We start from the raw sequence: 17,673 nt of genomic DNA, 5'->3' as shown, positions 1-17,673 counted from the left end.
GCCCGCAGGAGGCAGAGGCGCCGCGGGAGCGCTCGCGCGCACAGGAGCAGCATGGCCGGTCCCTCCCGGGGCCGCGGGCCGCCGCTTTAGGCCCCCGCAGGCCCTGAGCCCGCTGCCCCGCCCCGAGCTCCGCCTAGCTGCCTCCCTGCGCGCCTTTCCTCGCCCCGACATTCCGGGGCGCAAACAAGAGACCATTTGCCTTCTACAAACGGACGGGCAGAACGTTGTTAAGTCTCTTGTCCTCTGCCAAAGCCAACGGGAGATTCTGTGGCTGGAGGTCAGAGATTCTTTGACTTTACAAAGGGGATAATTAAGGAGCTTATTAGACTCTCCGGTTTGATCAGGAGTATACCGCAAACACGTAGAACTCAAGTTGTTGACGCAGTTTGATTTTCAGAATAAATAGAAGGCCCAAGGCGCTTTTACAGAAATGCCAACTAAACATTAGGGGATCATGGCCATTTCCATGCCTTTTCTACAGGCCAGTGCAGTCGTCTGGTGGGTGTGCAACAAACACACTTGCTTCCTGAGGCTCTTTAAAGAATCTGTCATTAGCCAGGGGGTGGTGGCACACGCCTTTAATCCCAGCTCTTGGGAGGCAGAGGCAGGTGGATCTCTGTGAGTTTGAAGCCAGCCTGATCTACAGAGCAAGTTCCAGGACAGCCAGGACTGCTACACAGAAAATTTCTGTCTCGAAAAACGAAAGAAAGGAAGAAAGAAAGAAAAAGAAAATGTGTGGTTGTGCGAGTGCATGATGTGTATGTGTGGTCTGCAGGCCATGCAGGGTGGTGAGGTCGGCTCCTCTTCCTCCTTCCACGTGTAGGTGGGTTTTGGGGTGGCCCTCTGGTGGCCAGGCTTGAGAAGCAGGCTCAGTTTCCCACTGAGCCTTCTCCCTGGGCCCAGGCTTTCCATTTTATCTATAGGCTCAGAACTTCCTCAATTTCTAGCAACGGTGAGGCGTTCTGCTCATTTTCCGACTTGAGCTATTATTATCCTGCTGCCCTCTGGTCACAGTGTCTTTCTAACGGTTTCTAGACTCAGCTTTGGCTTCAGCAAAACTCAATTTATCTCCAAGAGCCATTCTGAAAAAACTTAAGTTGTTGCCCTGCTTCCCCTCAGCACTGTTTACTATCAGAATATTTTTCTATTTACATTTCTTGTTACTACAGTCTGTTTGTGTATATTGTTAGGATTCTGCTCTCATTCCTCGGGGTCTGGCGTCTTATGTCATCAAGAGGTGCTGGCGACTACTAAAAAGCGGGATGCCCCCCCCTCTCTTTTTCTATGTTCTCTCTCTGCTCTCTGCTCTGCTCCCTCCCCCTTTCCCTCCCCTACCAGGCCTGGCACTTCCCTCTTTCCCTTTCCCTCCCAATAAAGCTCTAAAAACTAACATTGGGGTCAGCCAGTAACCAGCGCCACTAACCAGTGCCATTTTACTATCATATATTTTTTTCTGGTCCATTGTCTACTTATTGGTTAGATACAAAATCCACAAGGGAAGGACCCTATAGACTTTGGCCTTTCCTGGTGTCTCATGGTGGGTTTCAAAAGGCCACACCAGGCCCAGTGTCCGTTTGTGCCTGCTGCCTGAGGATCAAGATGTAGCTCTTGGCTATTGCTCTGTGCTGTGCCTGTCTGCTTCCTGCCATAATAATGGACTGACCCTCTGAAACTGGAAGCAAACCCCCAATTAAATGCTTTCTTTATAAGAGTTGCCTTGGTCATGGTGCCTCTTCATAGCATTGAACACTAAGACAGATAGAGATCTCATTGTTCAGTCAGCCGGACTTCTGTGTATTATTTCCTTTAACAAATCTTAGCATTTGTGTCCATTCCTTTACAACAAAATTGTTGTTGGGCCTGGAGAGAAGGTTCAGCTGTTAAGAGTTCTTGGTGGCCGGGCGGTGGTGGCGCACGCCTTTAATCCCAGCACTCGGGAGGCAGAGCCAGGCGGATCTCTGTGAGTTCGAGGCCAGCCTGGGCTACCAAGTGAGCTCCAGGAAAGGCGCAAAGCTACACAGAGAAACCCTGTCTCGAAAAACCAAAAAAAAAAAAAGAGTAAAGAGTTCTTGGTGATCATGTATCAGAACCGGATTTGGTTAGCAGCATCCACCCTGGGTGGCTCACAACTGCCTGTAACTCCAGCTCCAGGGGATCCAACTCCTTCTTCAGGCTTTGGAGAGCACGTGTACACACATGGTACACGTACAGACAATCGGGCCCACACAAACACATACATAAAAATATATTCTTTTCAATTTTGTACAGGAATGTGTATGTGCTTTGATCACATTTCTCCAATTATTCTGTCTTATCTCATCCCCTGCCACCAAATCCCTTCTAATGAAGTACCTCTCCTGTTTGTGTGTGTGTGTGTGTGTGTGTGTGTGTGTGTGTGTGTGTGTGTTGTTCTTCTTTGCGGCCCACAGCATTGAACTAGATTTGCTTTCTTGAGCATGGATGAGCAACCATTAACTGTCTTTAGTTCCTCAGGGAGAGCTGGGGCCTTGTTTGCTAATTGTATTTATTTTATTAATTCATTATGTATTTGAGACAGGGTATCATGTATCCCCATGACCCACACTAGCCTTGAAAAGGGTGACTTTGGACTTCTGATTCTCCTGCCTCTACCTCCCTAGTGCTGGGGTTGCAGGTGTGATTCCCCCATGCCTAGTTTAAACAGGAACTAAGGGTGGAACCCAGGGCTTTGTGCAGTCTAGGCAAGCAACTTATCAACTACACTGTATCTCCCACCCCCAGTTCCTCTAATTTTTATATTTATTTATTTATTGGTTTTTTTGAGGCAGGGTTTCACTCTGTAGCTCTGGCTATCCTGGAACTCACCCTGTAGACCAGGGTGGCCTTGAACTCAGAGATCTGCCTGCCTCTGCCTCCCAAGTGCTAGGATCAAGGCATGTGCCACCACCACCCAGCTCCTCTAATTTTTAATTGATTTTTCTTCCTTGTATTGCTTTTCAAAATAAGAAACAGGTATGATGCTTTCCCTAAACTTCTGCATACACCCACTCCTTAAGGGAAATACTCCCAATGTTTGGGCTTTTTGTACTGGAATTTACTTCTCTATTTCTAGATTATGTGTTGATATTTCTTTAAAAATGATACAGAACTTACCTTCTGAATTGGGATAATTCTTTTAACAGTGTCCTAAACACAGTCCTGGGAATAGTTTCATAAGGATTTTTTAAGCAAGTCCTCTCTTGAAGGACCTTTATCATGGCTCTATCATTCACTGCTGAGATAAATAGTGTGATACTTTAAAAAAAAAAAAATCAATCTCGAGCTAATTGTTTTTCCATTTGTTTTATAGGAGCTACATCTAATCTGCCCATTATTTTTGTATTGTTTTTCCAAACATGCTACAGGAAACACACATTTAATCTTTTCTCAGTTATGATTTCCCCCAGAGCCTCCTTCTCCATGGTCTGGCTCTGGTCTGTGGTGGTTGAAGCGGCTCTAGCAGGCCTGAGCATGGCAAACATGTCGCCTTGTACCCTTCTCCCCATTCCCTTGCATTCCTAAAGCTAGCCACCAAGGTCTATGCCTTTATTTGGCCACTTCCTCTTCCTGAGGCTGACTACCAAGGTCCAGCTATGGAAGTATTGAAGTCCAGCAATCAAAAGCCCCCTTTTGGCTGTCCTAATTAACATGCTCAATCAAAATTAAACACCTCATCCTAACACAGGCAGGGCTTCTCCTGCTGCAAGCCGCAGGAAAACATAATGGAATTCAGCTACTATCACAAAAACTACTACTTGGAAAAGTCAAGGACTTCTCCAAAGGTCAAGTCATGGCTTAAGGAGTCTTTAGCTTTTGTATATATATTAGCTGGTTCCTAAAATGATTTTCTTGTGTGCTTCCAAGAACTCCTAACAGTGTATTTATCTAAAATGCCTGTCAAGCATCCAAGGCCATATGAAACAACACCTGTCTCCTAGGTCAGGCAGATAGCTTTATTTCTTTGCAATTTAGGGTGAGACCCTCCTTTCTTATACAACCTTACTAATAGAGCCCTAACTTCTTACCTAACCACTTCTAGGAATGTAGACTGAGCACATAGATCCCCTTTTGATATACTAACCAGTCATTAGCACTCAGTTGATCTCCTCTTTTACCATTCTCATTTTGGATTATAAAAGAAAGCCTGGTGGTCACTGACTGTAGAATTCAAGCCTGGTGACCTTGCCCAACCAGGAGCTTGCTATTGCTTGGGTTTATAACTGGATTCCTGGGAGACTTAGGGGGAACGTGGAGAACGAATAGACCGAGAATGGAGAGAGATAAGGAGGATTTTGCCCAGAGAGTACGTGTGGACGAGATGGAAGATGAGCAAGAGTCAGATGGGGAAGTACTAGCTGGGTATGAACAAGATGAAAAGGACCTAGATGAGGCAGAATTAAGATGAGAGAATTAAGATAGAACTTAGAAGGAGCAGTAGATAAATATAGAGAGAAATCAGGCAAGAAAGGAGCTAGGCACAAGAACAACTGAAGCTGTGTAGATAGGATGTTATGCCAGAGGAATTAAAGCAAATGGACTATAGAGCTTGGTGTGCTGAGATTCTATTTCCCAAAAATAGTCCTTCCCGTTAGTAGTTCTCTCTCCTGAGACCCTGGGATGTATAATATTAAGGCTGGTCTCACTAATATTATACAAGATTCTCCTTTCACCTTAATAAACTTCCATTTGTCTCCAGGCTACTTCTGTCTCCTCTCTGTCCAGAGGCCATCCTTTGTTCCTCTGAGGCAAATACTCCTTTCCCCATCTCCCTTGTTCCTGTTCCCTTCCCCTTCTCCCTCGTCCTCTATCTCCTGTCTTTTGTCTCTTATTCCCTGCCCTTTGTCCCTTTGGGGCAAATAAGTCTCCTTCGTGCAGAGAACTTGGTCTTGGGGTGTCTTGTGACGTCAAGGTCCTTCAGTGGTGACTTTTGTCCTGCTGAAAAGCTTGGCCGAATCACTCTCGTACTGAAGCATGGTTCCATGGATCAAGTGCCTTTCTCTTAATTTGTTCCTTCATTTTGCTGGAGTCCTTTCCTAGTAGTTTCTGAAGAGATTCGTGTGAGAAATTGTTTGAATCCTTGCATCTCTTATCATGTAATAATTACAACTCCCTTTTCCTTGTCCCAGATCAAAATCTCACTTCATTCAAGACTCATCCAGGAGTGACTTCTGCTCCCATCTTATCTCCTGCAACACTTACTATATCATTTATTTGTCACTTAGCTCTGGTGTGTGAGCTCATATCTTATCTTCCAGATTAGCAAAGTCATATAATTTCATGAATGCTTCAAAGTGCTTACCTGGGTGTTTTATTCAAACCAAAATGTTGCTTGACTTATAATACCCACCACTTTGAGTATCCTTCAATATCTTTTGTTAATTTGGGTATAGAAAGTGCTTATTGTGATCACTTTTCATCTGGGGTTGTTTTAGACTGAACAGAGAAAGGGCCATCAGCCAAGTGAAAAAGAATGTCAGGATTCTGAGGGAGGAAACAGGACAAATCATTGTTAATGACAGTGGAGATGTAGCTCAAAACAAACATTGACTTTAAATCCAAGCTACTTCAGTTAAGAGCTAGATATTGTGGGGGGACGCAAAACAGCTTGACCACACAGCTGCCGTGGCAGGCTTAGAAGCCTAGACAAAGCTTCTGGCAGGCAACACCTGGACTCAGGAAAGGCCATAAGCTCACTTCACCCAGGGAGGCCTGCATCTAAGGGAAATACCTGATATTCCAAACATTCCCTATATCCCTAAACAAATGTCAGCCAATCAGGGTCCTGGACCCTGGAAATCCCCTCACCCCAACCTCTGCTATGATTTAAAAAACAAACAAACAAACAAAAAACAACCCACCCTGCCTGGGCTCAGGGCTCTCTGCTCTCGATGCTGGCTGTGTAGGACAGAGAGTCCAAGCTCTGAGCTTGAAAATAAAGGCTCTTTGCTTTTACATCTGGGATTCAGTCTCCCTGATAGTCTTTTGGAGGTCCCTGTGATCTAGGCATAACAATATCTCCCCACCACAGCTTATTTTATCAGGCTGCAGCTATCAGTCCTGCTAACTTATTTAATTGCACATGCCCAGTGGCAGCTGGAGGACTGAATAGGAGCTTTGGGAACAAAGTTTGCATGCAACCTCAGATGCTCTAGCGCCAGAATCCTCGTCCTTCTGCGGTCCCCCGCAGGTTCTACACACCCCCAGGAGACTGACAGCTCAGTGAACCTGCCCATGCTCCCAGGTGCTAAGTGACTGCTAAATAAATCAGGATTCTTCCTTTAGAAGTTTCTTCCCCAGGCCACGCTCTCTGATTTCCCTCTCTCCTCCTGGGCTTCCTCTTCTCAGATACATTTCTGATCCTTCTCAACTTCTTATGCTTCAAGCTTAAAACAACCCAAGAAAGTTAGATGTGATGGCACACATCTTTAAACCCAGCTCTCAGGAGACAGAGGCAGGTGGACCTCTGAGTTCCAGGCTAGCCTGGTCTACAGAGCAAGTTCCAGGACAGCCAGGGCTACATTGTGAGACCCTGTCTCGAGAACAAACAAACAAAGCATTTTAAGAAGAGACTTTGTTTCTCTTTCTCTCTGGCCTTCCCCTCCTCTTCTGGACACCAGCTCATGCTTTGCCCTGTTTCATGGTTCTCCGTTGCATGGACCCAAATGTGAAATGGTAGATTTATTCGTTTTTTACCTGCTCGGGCTTCTGTTCTTCACTAGCATAGAAGCACTCTGGTGAGTTTAAAACTGTGATTTGGTGTGTTAGCTGGTGTTCTATTGCCGAGAAGAGACACCATGACCACAGCAACTCTCATAAGGAAAAAATTTGATTGGGGCTGGCTTACAGTTTCAGAGGTTTGGTCCATTATCGTCATGGTGGGACATGGCAGCATGCAGGCAGACATGGTGCTGGAGAAGGAGTTGAGAGTTCTACATCCGGATCAGCAAGCAGCAGGAAGTGAACTATCTCACTGGGTGTAACTTGAGCATAGGACCTCAAAGCCCACCTCCACAGTGACACACTTCCCCCAATAAGGCCACACCTACTCCAACAAGGCCACACCTACTCCAACAAGGCCACACCACCTAATAGTGCAACTCCCTTTGGGGGCCATTTTCTTTCAAAACACCACAGTTGGTTTCTTTCCAGAGTTCTAATTATTGTTTTACCATTTCTTGTCTTCTTTTAAACTTACTAACATTTATTTCAGGTTTTCTTGTATATATTTTATTGTTTTTTTCTTTTAATTGAAATGTGTGCTTGATTTATCATTTTTTAAAATATAAAATTAATCTAATTTTTTTCTGGATAACACTGGATCTTTAATCAAATTCTTTGACTTTGTTAATCCTTTTTCATTTACATAAAATTATAACCTAGTATTTTAAGTGCTCGGGTTGCTTAATTCTGATAAGCCTCACTATTTGTGACACTTTGAATAGCCATTTTAAACAATGTTTACCTATGGTAATGCATTATTTTGAAAACGTCTCTTGCATGATAAGAGCCCAGAACATTTGGACACAGCCAAAGTTAATAATACATCTTGAGGTCACTTAAGTTTAAGACTGCTATCCTGCTGTGTACTCAGCCTGTTTGTTTAACCTTTAAGAGAACAGTGGAAGAACCAACCTTACTTGCCTTGGATTTCTGATGTGGGATGTCCTTCTGTATGCTGCGAATATGTGTTGCTTTTATTGGTTTGTGAATAAAGCTGCTTTGGCCTGTGGCAGGGCAGACCATAGCTAGGCGGGAAAGCCAAACTGAATACAGGGAGAAAGAAGGGCAGAGTCCAGAGAGATGCCATCTAGCTGCCCAAGGAGCAACATGCCAGCAGACTGGCAATTCCATGGCCAGGTAGCAATACTTAGATTGTTAGAAATGGGTTAATTTAAGCTGTAAGAGCTAGTTAATAATAAGCCTGAGCCATCAGCCAAATATTTATAATTAATATAAGCCTCTGAATGACTGTTTTATAAGTGGGTGCAGGACCAGGCAGGACACAGAAAAGCCTCCGCTACAGATTTCCCATGTAGTTAACATATACAACCTAAGCTAATATATAGTTGTAATCTTAAGTTATGTACTCTTCCATTCCTGTGGTACAGAGAGAAATGCATGCTGTGGTAATAAATGCTAGAAACAGCAAATAGGTTGAAAGCAACCTTATAGAATGATTATTCCCCCATAAATGTTGAAAATAATAAGTGGATGTTGCTTGATAGGATTTATTTGTTATCTGAGTGGTTGACTTAATCGCTTGTAAAACTGTTAAAGATTTCTGTAAAGTATCCCTCATTCCTTCTCCCATGTAAGCTTTCTGTGCTTTGTATAAAAGAGAGAGCAAAGCCCTTTGTTGGGGTCATAGACACACAGACAGACAGACAGACACAGGGTAAGAATCACAAGACAACATTCAGTCAGTCACACATCATGCAATAGACAAAGAATGATAAAGGCACAGGGAGAGGCAAGTAGAGAGCTCAAATCTGGCCTCACGTGGTTCAGTTACACCAAGTGGACGTGATGTTAAATGGATTTTTCTTAATGAGACCCCAGTGCCTTGTTGGTGACTGGGGGTTTATCAAACCAACACATTTACCAACATGCTTTCTCCCTCTTCTTCCAGCATCTCAGACCTCTGGCCAGTATCACTGGCCAATGTCACTGTTTTTCTACCCAACCTCCTGTGATGAGGGTCCTTTGTAGAGGAGCTTTCTCAGATTTGGGGGGTGGGGATGGGGGTTGAAAACTCTTGCGTTCCTTCTCCGTGGGGGTCTATTTTCTTGGACAATAATGCAGGCAGTGATGGAAGACTGTCCTTTTATTGTTCTTTGCTAGCCAACTCCATCTGAATTTAGAACATCCCCAAATGGGCCAGAGCAACCTTGTTTCTCATGCTGAAGGTCACCCTCGGACATAGATGCCAGGAAAACAAGAAGTCACTTAGGATTCTGACACCAAAATTGAAATGTGTCTCTTTGCTTCTGTTCTGGAGGCCTTTCCACCATGGAACAAAGTCTGAGGCAGGCTGGGGCAGGTGGGAAGTGTGCTTTTGTAAACAGATGGTTACAGTAGGGGAGCTGGACAGGGAACTGGTAATACAGACAGAGAAGTGTGGAATAAAAAACACTGACCACCTGGATCAATGTCTAAAATATAAAATTAATGAAAATTAATTATTCTTGTGGAACTTCAGAATACCTTAATTTTGCTAATGTACTATTTTTAAATTTTTGGCCCGATACACCATTATGGGGTCTGGAGAGATGGCTCAGTAGACTGTTTTTGCCCATACAAATGAGAGGACCTGAGTTTGATACCCACTACTCACATAAAAAACAAGGTGTAGGGGTGTGCACTTGTTTTCACAGCATGAGGACTCGGAGACAGACAGATCACTGGGGCTCCCTGAGCAGCCATCTTAGCCTATTCAGTGAGTCCAAGGTCAGTGAAAGACCCTGTCTGTAAAAACAAGGTGAGTGACTCCTGCGAAACGACATCAGAAATTGACCTCTGTCCTACACACACACACACACACACACACACACACACACACACCCCTAAAAAATAACATCATTGGGAAGCTTCTCAGAATGTTCCCCTAGAAGTGTGTGCAGACATATTTGAAAATATTTTATTAGTGTATAATGTAGCAACCACATACGGATATTCCTATTAGGCTCTCATGAAGAACACAATGAGCAGATACAAGATTTTGATTTAATGAGACCAGCACAGGGATCTTAAGTATAGATAGCTCAGGGGGGGGGGTGGAGAGATGGCTCAATGGTTAAGAACACTGGCTGCCCTTGCAAAGAACCTGAGTTCAGTTCCCAGCAGGAACACAAAGGCTCACAATCATCCATAACTCCAGTTTCAGAGGATCAAGAACCCTCTTCTGACCTCCATGGGCACCAAGCACACATGCAATACGCTTACATACACGCAGGCAAAACACTCATAACAATAAACACATCTTAAGAAATAGCCCTGTAGATGGACACAAAATTGACCAGCAGTTAAGTGGCCTAGAAGCTAATCATACAAGTATTTCTTGCTGTAAAACTGTTTGGACTAACTCACAAATTATTGCCTCATTGTGCTGCAGAAGTTGGTGGGGCTAGAATACTTAAGATAAAATCTGAGAGCATGACATTCTCTTGAATACACTGAACAGTCAATCTAACTTAATGAGGGCGGCCATTATGAAAAGCTGACTCTAGATAATGCAGACATGTCTGGAGACACAATTTCTGTAATTATAGTTCATAGATGAGTTACTGTTATTGAGTTTTAAGGCATCATTTAGCTCTTATGAAGTAAATAGTGTGAAAGAGAGCTTTAAGAAGAAAAGCACAAGCCGGACGGTGGTGGTGCACGCCTTTAATCCCAGCACTCGGGAGGCAGAGCCAGGCGGATCTCTGTGAGTTCAAGGCCAGCATGGGCTACAGAGTGAGTTCCAGGAAAGGTGCAAAGCTACACAGAGAAACCCTGTCTCAGAAAAAAACCAAAAAAAAAACCAAAAAAAAAACCAAAAAAAAAAAAAAAAAAAAAAAAAAAACCAAAAAAAAAAAAAGCATACAGGAAAGTCACCAGAGAGCTTGGCTAAAGCTGAGTCCAGACCTCAGGGCCCTTTGGTTGCCCCTCCTGGTTAGAGACCATTGCTTTGGGAATTTATTTTTAGATAATTTTGCGGGTTCATCACACTCTAGAAAGAATTCCATCACATTTAATCACTGTTCCCAGCTCTACCAAACCTGCTGTGCTGAACATTTTGACTGGAGACATCATCACCTTAAATATGAGAGCAAGGCCAGAGTCTTTATCCCTAACAAGAATTTTGTGGTATAATTTTATTAATAATCACAGAACAGACAGCATCCCAAATGTCTGCTGTATTCTCAATTAAGCTGAATGGAGATCACCAAGACAAGTCACAAAGATGCCCCATCAGCAAATGAGTGGGACTGAAAAGCTAAAGTTAAATTTCTTGTCAAATATGAAGGGGAAGTCTGAGCGATAAGGAGCTATAAATGGAGGAGGGTTATATCCCTGAACTGAAACATCCTTGAGGAGCCATGGGCTTTCTCTGTCTTTCCTGGCTCATAGTGCTTCCTTATAGCATGTCTTCCTTTCTCATTGGGCTTTCTTATTGGACTACAAAATTAACTTCATAATGTAGCCATCTCTGTTGACTGGTCTCTGGTCAGAGAGTCACTATATGGTTCCATCCGGCATTGGGGAAGATTTTATTTTTCTTGTATAGTTTTCCTGGACAACCTTCATGCAACGTTTCGTAATTTACTCAAATTTACAGTTTGAGTCAAAGTAAAAGGAATAATAGTTTTAAATGTCACTTTTGATGATCCAGATTTCCCCAAACACACGTGTATTACTTATAAAGAAGGAAAGTTTCCTGTACTAGGAAACAGCAGAAAGAAGGACCACAGACATCCAGCTGGAGACATTTCCCTCTGTCCCCCCCCCCCCCAATTCATTGCTTTTCTGTTACTGAATCCAAAGTACCTGACAGAAGCAATTTGAGGAAAAGACGGGGTTATTAGAGGCATGCTTTTAGATTCAGTCCATCACGATGTAATAGAGGCAAAGCAGAGGGGTTCAGCTCACGGTGGCAGGAGCTTGTGGCTGTGGTTCCTCACACAGCATAGACCAGGAAGCAGAACCCCTCACCTTCCTTGGCTTCTCCTCCCAATGTCTTCTGGGAACAAGAAGCAGCCACACCTCACAGAGCCTGCTTTCACTTTCCCGGTTATCTGTGTCCCTCAGGAATACACAAGGTCACATGGTTGTGGTTTGGGTATGAAGTTTCTCCTAGAAAGCTTACGTGTTGAAGACTTGGCCCCCAGTTCTTGAATCCAACCATCAAGAGGCAGTTAGATCACGAAGACTCTGATCAATTCAGTGATTAATCCATTGATCAATTCATAACTCAATGACATTTTGGGGAGGTGGTAGACAGTCTGAGAGGAAGTAGGTCACTAACGGAGTATTCTTGAAGGTGTTTCTTGTCCTGGGCCCCTTCCCCTACCTCTGTCCTTTCCTCCTCACTTGCCATGATGGGAACAGCATATTCTCTTCACCATTTACTAAATGTTTCACCCTCCGACAAAGCAATAGAGTCAACCAGAGTGGATGAAACTCTAGAAGCATTGCATTAAAAAAAAATCTTTTCCTCTTTAAGGTGTTATTCTTAAATATTTTGCCACAGTGAAAAAAAAGAAACCAAGATGAATTAGTATACCACCTTTTCCGATTTCAACCTGGGGCTATCACTGCATCAATACCAGTAACGAGCAGAAGCATCCTGGGCCTTGGGTGATGGTATGGTAGATGTTTCTAGAAAGCAGGAAAGAGTGGAAAATTAGACTTTAGGACAAATCAACTCTCAGAAAAAAAATGAAAGAGAAGTGAGGAGCCATGAGCCAAGAGAAGGATTCCTTTGATGTGCTCAGTGCCGGTGTAATGGCAAGTTCCCAAGGTGGGACGGGAGGAGTTTGTCGGGTCAGGAAAAGATGTGGGGAGTTGTCTTGGTTTCTTGGTAGGAAGAGGCCTGCAGGTGAGAATATGGCCTTGCTGAGGGGAGAGAAGGCCAAGAAAGAGTCTAAGCTTCCCTGTTTCCACTGCGTGGAGGCAAAGAAACATGAACGAACAAAAGAAAGCAAAAAGACACTTTCTGGGAAAGTGGAAACTTGAACTAGTCCTGAAGGCCCCACGTCAGCTTTGAGGAACTGTAAGCAAGCACTGTGACAGGAGGGGTGGAGGGGACTCGGAGCAGCCAAGCTGAGCTCTAGCCATCTCTGAAGCTGGGGGATTCCTCAGACTTGGCGAGCTGCCTGCATGCTGTGCAGAGAGCTGTAGGATTGCAGCTTCCACGAGTTGTTGCTTGTGTGGGGGTGGGATTTTCAGTGCTGCTGTGAGTAAGCGCCCCACCTTACTTCTGTTAGTGGCCTCAACAACAACCTACTGGATCTTGGTTTAGGAAGTTGGACTTTGGTCAATTGTTACTTTCATCTTTCCTAATTGACTTTCTGGGGAGAGAGAGAGAGAGAGAGAGAGAGAGAGAGAGAGAGAGAGAGAGAGAGAGAGAGAGAGAGAAAGAAGAAGAAGAAGAAGAAGGAGGGAGGGAGGGAAGTAGGGAGGGAGGGAGGGAGAGAGAGAAAGAGAGAGGGAGGGAGGGAGGGAGGGAGAGAGAGAGAGAGAGAGAGAGAGAGAGAGAGAGAGAGAGAGAGAGAGTTGTCGTTATAGGAAAGTCTTTTACACATCCTAAGTACCCAAACAGGGAACCGACAGAACGGAAGATGAGTTGGGGATGTGTGATTGGATGGTCCTGGCTATGGGTAGCAAGCTGTACAACTGAGAGTAAGCAGCCTGGGGTAGAGCACTCTAGGAGGGACGTCCCACATAGCTGTCTTCCCTCCGTGAAGTGTGATAGGTACCTTCTTGCTATGGGAGGCATTTCAGGGTTCTTGCTATTGGTGGTGAGATGTGTAACTAAAGCTGAGCCATCAGGAGTTGGAGTGTCTAAGGCAGGAATCCTAGAGAGGCAGTCTTCCTCTCTATGATGTGGACTGGCATGCTTGCTTAATGAGTGGAGTCCACTTGAGTACAGGGATGCTCTGAGAACAGTTAAAGTACAAGGACTGGGTCTGGGGGCCTCAAGAAAGTGACCACACAATCATGGAAGGGAAAAGTTTTCCTTCTCGAGAAGGGTGTGTAGCCAAGCTAAATCAAGCGAGCAAACACACCCAGCAAGGGGCCCAGTGGATTTTTCTTCCTAAAGTGCACTGGTGCCTCACATTCTTATGAGACTGGCTAGCTTAGAGCAGAGTGATTGATAAGTAGAACCAAGCCTTGAGCAGAGAAAGCGGCCTCCAGCACTTGCTTTAATTCCAAGACAGTGCTGAATCGGGAGGGACGTTTGCCAAATGGCAATTTAAAAAAAAATAAGTAGAGCTTTCTTTGTCTTATGTAACCTTTTGACAGAAAAGGCAGTATATTTCTTTTACATTTCCCACAGTTGTGTAGCGAAATTTCGCAGTGTTTGGAAGTAGCATGGATGGGGCTGGGAGTGTTGGCAAGACACTGTGGAGGTTGCCTGACCTCAGTGATAAATAGGACTCCGTAAAACTGAAGCCTAGGTGGCTGCTCAGCAGGAGCTTAGCAGGAGGAAGTACATGACAAAGGGAGATGCAGCTAGTGCTCTCCGTGTTCACCTCTGATTTCAGGTAAATTAGATAAAAGAAAGAAGAACACGGAAGTGTTTGTCACTTTTCACAGCTGGGGCCAATAGAAGAAGAGTACAAGTTAGATCCATGCTGAGAAGCACTTCCTGAGGCCAAGAACTTGGAACTCATGGGAAGACTCGGAGGGTGGGGAGGAAAACATGGCAACAGGTGTGGAAAATAACCCTCGTGTCTGCCAGACGTTTACGAGAGAAAAGGGGAAGTCTGTGATCCAGCATGCATCTGGAGGCCTAAATGTAGACCTGGTACAGGAAACTGACAATCAGGAAATACTTAGCCCCGGAACTTCTCCAACTGGGGAAGACTTCTAAACAAGCAATAAGAAAGCTTGTCTCAGCCTGGTTCCTGTGGCTGTGGGACATGACAACAGATGGAATCCATCTCACTGCCTGACTGTGGTGGGGGGCAGAAAAACTGAGCAAGGCAGTGACCCAGGCCTCATAAGATAAAGGAGGTCTAACCCGAGTATGAGGGGAATCAGTCGTTGATGGACTGGCTAAGTAGAGCCATTAGGAACACATGGCTGTCTCCACTCAAGGTCCCTGTAAATATCAGGGGCCAGAGGCCCACAAAGGAAGAATGGGGATTACTGGGGAGACTGAGAGAAGCTGTATTTGATCCCCAGTTCACAAGGCCAGAAAGATCGATGTTCACAGGACAGTTAAAAAGGAAGTTGATTCAGCAGGGACCTTGGGAAAGGTATGGAGGACTTTAGTGGCTTTGTTGAGTCTTACGTCGGGATGTGATATTTTTAAAGTAAGAAAGGCTTTGGCAGACATGGGTGACCTAGACCAGCATGTGAATTGGATTTGTAAATTGGTAAAGTAATGAAGAAGGAGAAGAAGAAGAGGAAGAGGAAGAAGAGGAAGAGGAAGAAGAGGAGGAGGAGGAGGAGGAGGAGGAGGAGGAGGAAGAAGAAGAAGAAGAAGAAGAAGAAGAAGAAGAAGAAGAAGAAGAAGAAGAAGAAGAAGGCAGCAGCCAAGAGGTCTGTATAGGTCTCCTCTCCTCCTTGGACCTCAGTAGATTGCTGTGAACAAAGTTGTCATTTGTAGACTCTCTAACAGGTATTGTTAGGGCCTGTGACGCTGGAAAGAGTTTGGTTGAGGAAGGTGTCTAAGGTAACTAGAGGTCAGACAGGTTGGAGAGATTGAAAATTGTTTATTGTGCTATGCTGTGGGATGGTCTATATGTCAAGTGTGTTGCTGATTGGTCAGTAAATAAATCACTGATTGGCCATTGGCTAGGCAGGAAGTATAGGCGGGACAAAGAGAAGAATTCTGGGAAGTGGAAGGCTGAGAGGGAGACACTGCCAGCCGCCACCATGACAAGCCGCATGGGAAGATCCCGGTAAGCCACGAGCCACGTGGCAAGGTATAGATTTATAGAAATGGATTAATTTAAGATATAAGAACAGTTAGCAAGAAGCCTGCCACGGCCATACAGTTTGTAAGCAATATAAGTCTCTATGTTTATTTGGTCGGGTCTGAGCAGCTGTGGGACTGGCAGGTGATAGAGATTTGTCCTGACTGTGGGCCAGGCAGAAAAACTCTAGCTACAGTGCTAATCCACCTTCTAACTGCAAGACTTCACATTTCTTTTTCTTTTCTGCTTTTCCTTTGTTTTGAGACTGGATTTCTCATAGCCCAGGCTGTCCTTGAACTCCCTGAGGAAGACTTTGAGCTCATGGGCTTTGTGCCCCTGCACGATGCAGGCACCGGCTGTGGGCTGCCCAGGAGAAATGTGAACTTGTTCTTGCTTCCGGCTAGTGCTGGGATTACAGACTGCAGCTCCATGTTCAACTTTCAATCTTCTGTTGCTAGAATAGCAAAGTACTATAGTCTGTGGTGGTTTGTAAGAAAATGGCCCCCAAAGGGAGAGGCACTATTGGGAGGGATGGCTTTGTTGCACTATGTATGGCTTTGTCGGAGGAAGTGTGTCACTGTGGAGGTGGGCCTTGAGGTCTCATATATGCTCAAAGGTACTGCCTAGTGTCGCAGACTACTTCCTGCTGCCTGCAAACCAAGATGTAGGATAGCCAGTTACTTCCCCTGCACCATGTCTGCCTGTAAGCCACCATGATGATAATGGACTAAACCTCTGAAACTGTACTCCCCCCTCCCCCGCGCTATTAAATGTTTTCCTTTAGAAAGGTTGTATTGGTCATGGTGTCTCTTCACAGCAATAGAAATCCTAAGACACAGTCTTAGTGGTTTAAACACTGTCTTTAAAAGAAATCGACATTCTTTAGGTCAAAAGTCCAGCCCAATTATCAATAATCTAAACTTAACAGGGCATTAGAAAAGCTGCCTTTCTTTCTAGAAGTTCGAGAGAGAGGAAGCCATGCTTACCTTCTCCGGGCTTTCCTGCCTATGACCTCCTTTCTTTGTGCTCAAAGCTCCGAGCAGCAGATGGAGTTCTGCTGCTGACGTCATCTCTTTGGTTCTCTAGCCACACCCAGGACTGGTTTTCCTCTGTGTACTTGTAATTGCAGTGTGTCTACCTAGACTGACCAGGATATTATCCCTAACTCAAGCTTAGTACCCGAGCCACACATATAGAGTCTCTTTTGCCACTGGAAGTAATATACATACAAGTTCTCAGGATCAGTGTGTGGACATCTTTGAGGAACAATGTTTTACTCACCACAAAGACTTGGAACATGTTTTAAGCAATCAAAAGCACACTGATGTGAGATAGAAATAGACTAGAAGAGGTGGAGGAAGATACTGAGATCAAATGTTAGTCATTTGGGTAATTTCACCCCTTTCCAATAATTAAAAGACTGACACTCTGTGTGCTGCCTTCAAACAGTTCTGTGGTGACGAAAGCAGGTCTGTGAAGCAGTGAAAGCTAGAGATCTGGGGTCAATGACCCTTTAAACACAGGCCTGGCAAGTCTGGGGTGTAGCTTAGTTGGTAGAGTGCTTGCCTCGAATGCATGAGGCCCTGGGTTCGATCCCCAGCACTATATAAACTAGATGCGGTGATGTATGACTGCAATTCCAGTGCTTGGGAGGGAGATGCAGGTGGAGCAGCAGTCCAAGGTCATTTGGGAGGTAGGTGCGAGGAAGATCAGTTCAAGGTCAGTGGAGGAGTTTGAGTTCAAACTGAACTATATGACCCTACCTGTCAATAAAAACAGAACCCCAACCCCCCCCCCCCAACTAACAAGCCTAGGCTTGACCTATCCGTTAGTGTCTAAGGAATGGGCCCCATTAATAAACGAGCTCAGGCCAGTCTGAGAGGAGAGGGATATTTTTTTGTTTTTTAACTATAGTTTGACAGTAATGTCCCTTTGGCGGAAATGGTGATGTCCTTTCCCAGACTTGTTAGTGAAGAGCTTGCTGTCCATGAGCTGGGAAGGTTGTCAGCAGACACCCCTCAGCCCT

The 17,673-nt window shown here is 44.7% G+C and overlaps 1 non-coding gene across 1 annotated transcript; it reads left to right on the top strand.

The window, feature by feature from the left end:
* The first annotated feature begins 17,182 nt into the window (after positions 1-17,182).
* Positions 17,183-17,255, top strand: Trnas-cga (transfer RNA serine (anticodon CGA)). Its single transcript has one exon. It is a non-coding gene; the product is annotated as a tRNA-Ser (tRNA).
* The last annotated feature ends 418 nt before the right edge of the window (positions 17,256-17,673 follow it).

The sequence above is a fragment of the Peromyscus eremicus genome, chromosome 4 (assembly GCF_949786415.1).
Source record: "Peromyscus eremicus chromosome 4, PerEre_H2_v1, whole genome shotgun sequence".
NCBI classification, from domain to species: domain Eukaryota; kingdom Metazoa; phylum Chordata; class Mammalia; order Rodentia; family Cricetidae; genus Peromyscus; species Peromyscus eremicus.
This window is presented reverse-complemented; position numbering and strand designations above follow the sequence as displayed.